Source organism: Ascidiella aspersa, chromosome 6, assembly GCF_963924565.1.
Source record: "Ascidiella aspersa chromosome 6, kaAscAspe10.2, whole genome shotgun sequence".
Classification (NCBI taxonomy): domain Eukaryota; kingdom Metazoa; phylum Chordata; class Ascidiacea; order Phlebobranchia; family Ascidiidae; genus Ascidiella; species Ascidiella aspersa.
In genome coordinates, this window is record NC_139452.1 from 30,756,926 (window position 1) to 30,766,074 (window position 9,149).

The window sequence follows — 9,149 nt, forward strand, 5'->3', positions numbered from 1 at the left end:
TTTACAGTCGGCCATTAAGACGTTTCGCTATTTCAACAAAATGGCGTCAACTTTGATTTAGTCGGAAGAAATGTTTAGGACTGAATCCAAGTGTTGCCACTCTTGCATATTTATAATTTATATTGCTCAAAAGCAGTATCATTTTGAAATTACTTAGTTCTCAGTCAATTACTTTCCAATAAATAACAAGTCTAGTCCCAGTCCAAGTCATCAGTTGCACAACTCAATTCAATTCCAAGTCAAGATTAAACCTTAAACTATTAAAATTGGTCAACTCGAACGATTATAAGCATTAAATCAACAAACAAAGAACAAAAACCTAAGATATAACAAGCAATCTTTTTTTACGTAAACATTCAGATAAATACCAAATTTTATTATGTTTTTGGGTGTGCTGTGTTCATGCCTGAATGTCATTAAAATGATTGAATATTCTTGCTGAATAGATATAAGGGCAAACTTATTATTTATTCTTGGGTTGCAACTAATGAAGAAGGCCCCAGACGTGCTGTGTTTGGCAACTAAAATGTTCAACAGATGTACAATATATTTAAAATAGGTTCGTCTGGCGTATATTTCTTCAACCAACGGTTCGGCTTTCTATCCGGCAACTTCCTGACGAAGGCTTGTCGGATAGTAAGCCGAAACGTTAGTAGAAGAAATATACGCCAGAGGAACGTATTTTAAATATACTATGCTTGTTAGCAACAGCATATTTATAGATGTACAATCTAAATATGTCCGATAGTATCGTTTTGGAGCCGATATTCGATGGCATTATCCGTACTCATCCGATATATCTGTGCCGATCCAAGATCAATTTATCTTTGATTTGAGGTTGGACACAGCAATTCTACATTAAAGGGTACATCTAACAAAAAAAACGGCTATTAAATTTCCTGACGCTCACGGACCCATTTAAAAAACATTTAAGCTTACACACTCCTCAGTTGTTCAAAACTAACCCTAACCAGTAACTTTGAAAAACTGTATGCTGTCTTAATTTATACCAGCGACCCTTTAACGCTATATTTCCGCCAGATTAAATAAACTCTTGGCTGGGAAAGCATTGTTTCAAAAAAGGAAGGAGGTGTTTTATTAGAGTTGTATGCAAATGAACTACTGGGCAGCATTCGCCTTGATTGACAGTCTGTGTGAGAACCATTTTAAAGCAAGATAAAACGAATTTCCGTCTTTAGATTTATTCCCAGTTTTGTAGCTAAGGCATTTTCAAATGACTGATCCCAGTCAAGTCAATTAAAAAATAACTTAAAGACAGAAAATTTGCAACCATTTTTACTGCAACAAATTTTGGAGGGAAATAAATTCATCATTTGCTAGACACATAATAAAATATTTTGCTTTTTAATATTTCAATCATAGCATAAAATGATAAAAAGATTAAACAAAGTTTAGACCAGTGGTCTCCACCTTTTTTCTTTCGTGGCCCATTTACGTTGCAAAAAAATTCTGTGGCCCAATATTTTTTTATGAAAGTAAAAACTTTAAAATAGGTTTAGAACCAAACACAGCAGAACATATTTCAAAACCTCCCCAAGCCATTATTCCTGTAAAATTAAATATAGTGACACAAATTAAACTAAAACTAGCTTTTTTTAAATTGGTCTGTGACACACCTCAAAGTTCTTATAGCCCACTGGTTGAGAACCGCTGAGCTAAGGCATTTTTAAATGACTGTTTTTTTTAAATGACATAGGAAGCCATTTTTAAATGACATCGCAAGTCAAGTCCCAGTCCAAGTGATCGGTTGCAGTCCAAGTCAAGTCATCTTTAGAGTGAATTTTGTTCTAAACAAAAGTTGCACATATATGGCACTAACAGCACTAACAGGTTTGTTCCAACAGCAGAATAGTCTAGTAAAGCTTGCAATTCAGGTCAGACACTTTTTATAAATGGTAAAAGATATAATATTTCGCCAATGAATATATCTTAATTCGAATCAATTAGTTAATGTATATTTAGATCTTTTAACATTAATAGTGTCTGACCTGAATTACTAGCAATGCTAGACCATTCTGCTGTTACTGTTCAGGAATTGAGGTTGATATTTATATTGCAAGGGTCAAGAATATTTCAAGTATCACATATTCAGTGCAACATCATTATATGGTTATGCTTTGTATTCAAGTAAAATAAAATTAACAAAGTTCTTTAAAAACGTTGCAACAAGCTCTGTCGTGCAAGTTCTTCTTTATATGACGCATATTCCTACTAGCTCCTTCGTTTGTTCGTTGGTTGCTTCAAGGCCCTCTCCGCAGAGAAAAGGCCGGTGCATTTTTCAAATGCCTCCTGTTTATGACGTAATAATCGTTGTGGTGTCACAGGGGAAACCAGTTCGTGTTTACTGCGGAAGTTTTTGCGCCTAGCTGCCTTGGAATAGACCTGGTCGGGAAATAAGCGAGGCTGTGTTGCAAGGTTTCAGTTTATTGAGAAATGTCAAAGTAAACAATAAAGTAGGCAAAGTTGTTAAAGAAAAAAGTGTTTTCTAAGAGTAAAATTTAAAATCTAGTAACAATATCAAAGCCCATACAGAAGTAGATATCATTTTAAACGTTTCGAACAAATCTTTATTTATTTTAAACAATTAACATGAATAAAGAGATATTCGAAACGTTTATAATGCTATTTACTTTTATATGGGTTTTATATTGTAACTACGTCGCACGACAACCTCCAACCGTTATGCTCCAAAATTTGAAATCGTTTAAAAATCGGAGTTAAAAAAGACGAGTAATTTCGACGATTTAAAATGCAATTCGGCATCAATTTCGACAGACGTTTCAATAGTCATTTGTCTAAACGACTTAAGTCAAGTCAAGTTATGCTTAAACAGCGAATTTTGAATAAATCAACATCATACTGACAAAGACATTTCTATACGAACTTGTATCATCTTCAGTTATGCGTTTTGAAGCAAATTTATATAAACTTGTTAAACAGCTCTTCTTGCTTTTTTACTCAATCGTTTCGACGTCCTGCAATTCGCCGGAACGTGTTAGTCCCTCAAATGCACGTAAAGTACACACAGGGTTATGTAAGACCGGATAGCGCCTTGCTTTAACCCATGTATTTGTTGGGTGGTAATCACTTGTTGAACTTTGTCGTTGAACCCCTGAAAGTTCAGCCAAGCTGCCTTGTTTACTTCAAGCAAACAAAATGATAAATTGTCGGTGAGGAGCGTAAATGTATGAGCAGTGTGTCAGTCGTTTCTGAGGACTGAACAGACTTTGAATTATAGCTTACAAAATATAGCAGAGAAATAACATTTATTATTTAGATAAGGGTTTCCAATTTTTTTGTAAGACTGACAATGGATTTTATTGTGGTTTGCGTGTACCAGGGTGGACGTGAAGTTTTTTTCCAAGAGTACGTCGTAATACAAGAAGACTTGCTGTTTTCGGTATTTTTAAACTTAAATCGAATATATCCAAGGGTATAATTTATTATTTTTTAAGCATATATTGTATAAATCTATCGATTTTATTTTGGCCCCTAAAACTGTTCCACGTACCCCTAAAGCAGTGGTTCCCAAACTGTGGGCCACAAGACTATTTTCATTGGGACATAGAGCTATTGGAAAATATTGCATCTAAATATGTTATGTTTTACGGTATAACTGTTAGCATATTTAATTTTTTTAAATTGGAATGAGGCCATTTATTTTAATTGGAATGAGGCCATTTGTTGGCTATTTGTAAACTATATACTTAAAGGCAAAATCTCTCGACACGTGTTTGTTTCACTACGCAGTTAGCACGGCAGTCAACTTAAAATTCAGTTTCTTGTCATCGAGATGTTTAATTCTAATCTACAAATAAGCCGGAACCAAAAAGGATTATTTAAATGTTGTTAAAAAATATTGAGTAAGACATTTTTGTTGTCATTTATTGACAGGACGTTCATGTTTTAAGTTGTAATACAAACTGTTCGTATGTAAAACGAAAAAAAACTGGCTTTGTATGTGAGTTTACCTGCTACCCTATTTAGCACCCCTAACTTTTCTTTCAAACTTACATAAAACCTTACACGAAACTTTTAACAGACAACGCACTAAACTACCCAGAGGCAAAAAAGCAATTTGTAATGTCAAAGCACAAATCAATTTATCACTAGCGCCATTCGATACTGAGCCCCATTAGCCTATGGACCCATGTGCGTCACCCACCAGTTGTAGGGGCGCGATTTATGTCTGGAGGTGATAAGTGTAACACCCCAAGGTAACTTACCCCCTAACCCCAAACCCACACACCCATGCTCTGCTAAACCAACAAGATATTTCGAGCATGAAACCTGTCGCTTCACCCGTTGGAAATAATTTAGCCGAGGGTGTTTTTAGGGGTACAGTGGGTGACAAAAGCGGGATGAAGGGGTTGATTTATTTTTCCCCGTTCGGCAATATTTTTACTCTTAAAATCCGTTGTTGGTTATTTTTTAATATTTTGAGAAAATATTCCCTTCTAAACGGGAAAGTGTATTGTATTTTTGCTTAGTTTGTCATTTTCCTAATTTGGTTTAGTGTTCCAATGTTAAGTTGTTCTTCTAGGACCTTTCGGGTTCATTTTTCGAGTCGTCGGTAATTTTTTTGGGGGGTTAAGTCCAATTCAAAACAATGTTTCTTTGGCCTGCCCTTACCCAAGAATTTATCGTGTTCAACACGACCGTTATATTCTACTCTAATTCCCAATGCGCCACAATACCTCAAACCCATTTCGCCCCTGCGCGTTTATCCCAGCCTCGAGTCCCGCCGGCTTTATTTACAGCAGACGTTCAAACCGGAGATAAATAAAGGCGGAGGTAATCGACTCCTCAAAACACAGCAGACGTCTGGCCCTGCGCTCACACCGCTTCACGCAGTCGCCCGTGCAACCGCGCGCCAACCGTTGTGAAGTCGCGCTCATTGCGACAATTCGTTCAGCGATCAAGTTTTGAGCTTCATTCTCGGCGCGTCGGTAACCTGAGCGCCTCCTTCGCCGCCGCTCGCTTATTAAGCGTCGCGCGCTAGCCTTTGTGACGTCACCTGGCCGATTGTTAGCGGCGGGTACGTAACAGAGACCCGTCTCTGGGAAATGGTCATTAGGCTTGGAGCGTGATTTGAGAAGGCAGGTTTTTTTTCGATTACGCCCGAAAAACGAGTTTATTGCGGCGGAAATGAAGCGGTGTGAGAATAAGCGCCCCCTCAAGGTCGTTCCAAAGTTAGTCGCGAGATTGAAGGTCGTGCCAAGGTCGAAAATCTAATTGGATTAGAAGGTCGCAGTTTGTCGCGCCGATTGCGATTTTGTGAAGCTTTACTTACGGCCACTTTACTTTTGACACGCACAGGTGTAGGGCTGATAGTTGTATTTTGTGGTAAACTGAACTCTCAAACTGGTTGGATTCTGAAAAGCTGAAAGCAAGTTTGTCTTACTGGAGTAGGAAGCATTTTGAACGTTTCGAATATCTCATTTTGATTGAAAATGACTAAATATTTATTCGAAACTTTCAAAATGCTACCCAATACTTCTGAATGGGCTTTGATATTCTTACGAAGTCTAACTACAACCTCCAGCCATTATGATCGAAGGTCACCTTGAAGGTTCTCGCCACGTGGAGTTTTGCAAGCTGCCTGAGATTTCTCGCCACTGTTTTGTGTACTTTTGTGGAAGCTTTTAGATTCTGCAGTCTGCTATTTTTTAAACCAAAGCGTCGCAGAATTCTCGTAGCCTTTGAACCTAAAGTTTCCCTCTGGAGTGTTACTTATGCACTTCAAAAGTAGGCAAAATTGCCTTAAATTTATTGAGAATGGAGCTATAAACCTAGAAATGCGAATTGCGATCAACGAAACTTAAGCGTCATGTCGGGCTTATTGTGAAAATTCTTTGTACCGGAAAACTACGTTTTTTTACACTCTGTAACCTTAAGATTAATTTTAAGATTTCTAGTAAATTCTTTCAAAGCTTGTGTTAAATTTCGACCCGAAGCAACGACGAGTTGAACTCTAGCGTGAAATCCAGTGCTAGTTTGTTGAGTAAAACGTTAAAATGGCGTCTCACTGAGCACCGAACCTCGCCGGCAACCCTCGTCTTTCTGCATATGGTTGTTAGTGTTACAACTTGGTGGTAACAACCAGATGAGAAAGCCGTTGAGTTTTCGAGCGGAATGACACCGACGAAGCGTGCTATAAAATAACCATTAGGAGGATAGTTAAAAGTAGAAAAATGTCAAAGCCCATGTAGAAGTAGGCAGCATTTTGTGAACGTTTCTAATGTATTTTTGATTTATTTAAATCGTTCACGAAATGCTATACTTACTTCTGTATGGGCTTTGATATTCTTTCTACGTCTAACTACAACCTCCAGTCATTATGCTTTTAAAAGTTGGGATTTCCCGTTCAAATGTTTTTTCACTGCATTTTTTACACTAAAACGCGCAGTAACGTCTTGCTTTACCGTGTTGTTTTTGTTAATAATTTGAAACTCTTGCAAAATTTTTAGTAAAAACATATCTAACATGTATTTTCCAGTGAAAAATGTAAGGAAACAGCCTTTTAACAGTTTCAAATTATATCTATTTTATTTTTGGTAAAACTTTATACAATTTCAATTTAAGCGTTTATTTTTATGTAAAATATGTTATCTCAATATATTGCTTAACACAAGTAACCAATCTCATATACAGTATATCAAAGCCTTTACATTGGCCTTACATTCCGTTGTGCAAGCATAGCTTACAACAACACACGGGGGAGGGGGGTATTCCTGGCCGTGTTTTACAACTATGACATCACAAACGGGACATTGTCGGGCGTCGCGCGTCGGAAAATGGCGGCTGCTTTGTCGGCGAGTCACGTACAGAGAGAAAGTGGACCGTTTAGAAAGCCGGAACCTTTTTGTCTTGTTTAAGGCCCACGGCCATTTTTGCTGAAGTGGACTTTTTAATTAGTTTGAACTATCAAAATGATTTTTTTACGCCGCTTTAACCATTTTATAACAATATTCGTCACGCTAAACTTTTTTTACAACAACATTTGTTTCTTTTTATCACAATATTTCCTTCAAAATAGTAACATTTTGTCACTTATTTTGCAACTGTAGCCTATTTAAAAGAACGTTCAAATTTTTTACCCTGCTTTAGCGTTTTTTGAATACATTTCATTATTTCAATATAATTAGCAATATATATCTAGATATATACATTGGTGTATTGGTCATTTAAAACTAGTGAAAAGTGGCCACGTTTTTAACATTCCCTCTCGTGTAGTTACTGGCTGGAGGCTTTGCAGCTAAAAATTAGGCGGCGTTTTCTACACTTTAAAGATTTAACTCAAATGGCCTAGCCGTTCGAAATTAGCCATATATGTGTCCAAAGCGGCTAGCAGAAATTAATTAGCGACAGACTGTCATCATTTATAAAAAGTCTGCTTTTGTAGAATCGTTTCGTTGGATTTAACAACTTACCCCTATGCAGTGTTAAAAACACCAAAGTGTTTTAATATAAAGGAACCGTCTACCTTAAAAGAAATCTGGCTGAAACAAAAATTTTGCGTTTCCGAGACAATATAATGCCTAAAACCGACCAAAAAGATAGGTAATGTGTGACAAAAAATGTGGCCTTATGCCTTAAATGTTGAAAAGAACCGGCCTCTAAATGTAGCCACGGATTCTGGCCAATTCCCCCTTTATCCATTTGTGCGTAACACAAGCCTCGACTCCCAACCTCTTTGTATCGCTTCTGCTTGGTGGAACTTGGTTGGGGAGTTATAACGCCACATATTTCAAATGACATAACTTAATAAAACGCACACACCACAGTGGGCCACAGGTTATGAAAACATGCCTCCAATATCCATGGTCAATAGACGCCATGCCTTCCCACAATATTAGTTTTCCTTTTGAAAAAAACCTTATGTTACATGTTGCTTGTGTCATTTTGTGTATTCTTGCGATATTGTCATTTTGTCTACTTTGCTTTTTCGTTGCGTCATCAAATTTGGTTTAATAAAACACTGAGCAGTAATTCTGGTCAACTGGTGGATGTTGAAGTTAGGTTTTGGTGGAAATTACAATAAAATAAGACGTACATTCCCCCTAAGTCTTACTTTATACACTTTTTAATGTCTCTGATAAACTAGTCTATTTATTTCAGTCGGATTTTTAACTTGAACTGGTTGAAAGTGACGGAAATAACGTCAACATATTCGTTTGCAGTTTTTCGTATTATTTTTTCTTTTACCTTATTTACAACGCATTTACCCTTTTACATACAACTTAACGCCTATACGACAACCTTGGTTTAATATAGGCGGTTGCTACAAGGTAGTTTACAGTCGTTTAACTCTAAGGTATTACTTTTATCGTTCATTACTAAGAGGCGCACTGTTGTAAACAAGATATTTTTGAATAAATTAAGCCCAAGTCGAGTCTTTTCAAAAAAATAACATGACAAGTCCCGGTCTTGGTCAATACTTAACTATCATCAAATATCAGTTAAGTCATTTTCAGGGCAAGTCTACTCTAAGTGAAATCACCGATTTAAAAGTAATAAAAAACTTAAAATTGCTAAACTGCTCCTAATATGAATAAATTTAAATAAACATTATTAAAAAAACAACAAGAAGTGATCTTAAGTGCAAAACTTTTTTAAGTGTAAAGAGATATATAAAAGTACAGCGATAAGTCAATATGGTGTTGATGGTGTATTTGCATGCGGTAACAACAAAGTACAGCGATTTACAAAGCAATGCGTCTTTTTGTTAAAAGCAAATTTACAACTCAAAACTGACTTAACATCATGATAACGCAGTGCTTTTTAACCTTTTATGTGGCCAACAAAATACAAGCGTTTATTTTTATTTCATTTAATGTTTCACGGTTTAAAATTAACATTTCACCAATTAGACCAAAAGCATTTACAATTTCAAATAATCATTTAAACCTTGGTCTTTTGTAAAAATTTCTGGGACATTAGCAATTCAAACGGCGGCCCATAGGTTAAAAGCACTGTTACAAGTTTAAATACATTTAAGATGTTTACAAATCACGAGCAATGGTTATACTGAATGCGTGGTAATTATAATAATTATATAGACATTATCTGAACTCTAAAAAAGCGCAGTGGAATTACTTGAATGCAAAGTTAACAACAAGAATAAT

General features: G+C 36.3%; 1 protein-coding gene across 1 annotated transcript in view; it reads left to right on the top strand.

The window, feature by feature from the left end:
- Nucleotides 1-9,149, top strand: part of LOC146141262 (uncharacterized) — a 76,254-nt gene that overhangs the window by 27,015 nt on the left and 40,090 nt on the right. The window lies entirely within an intron of this gene.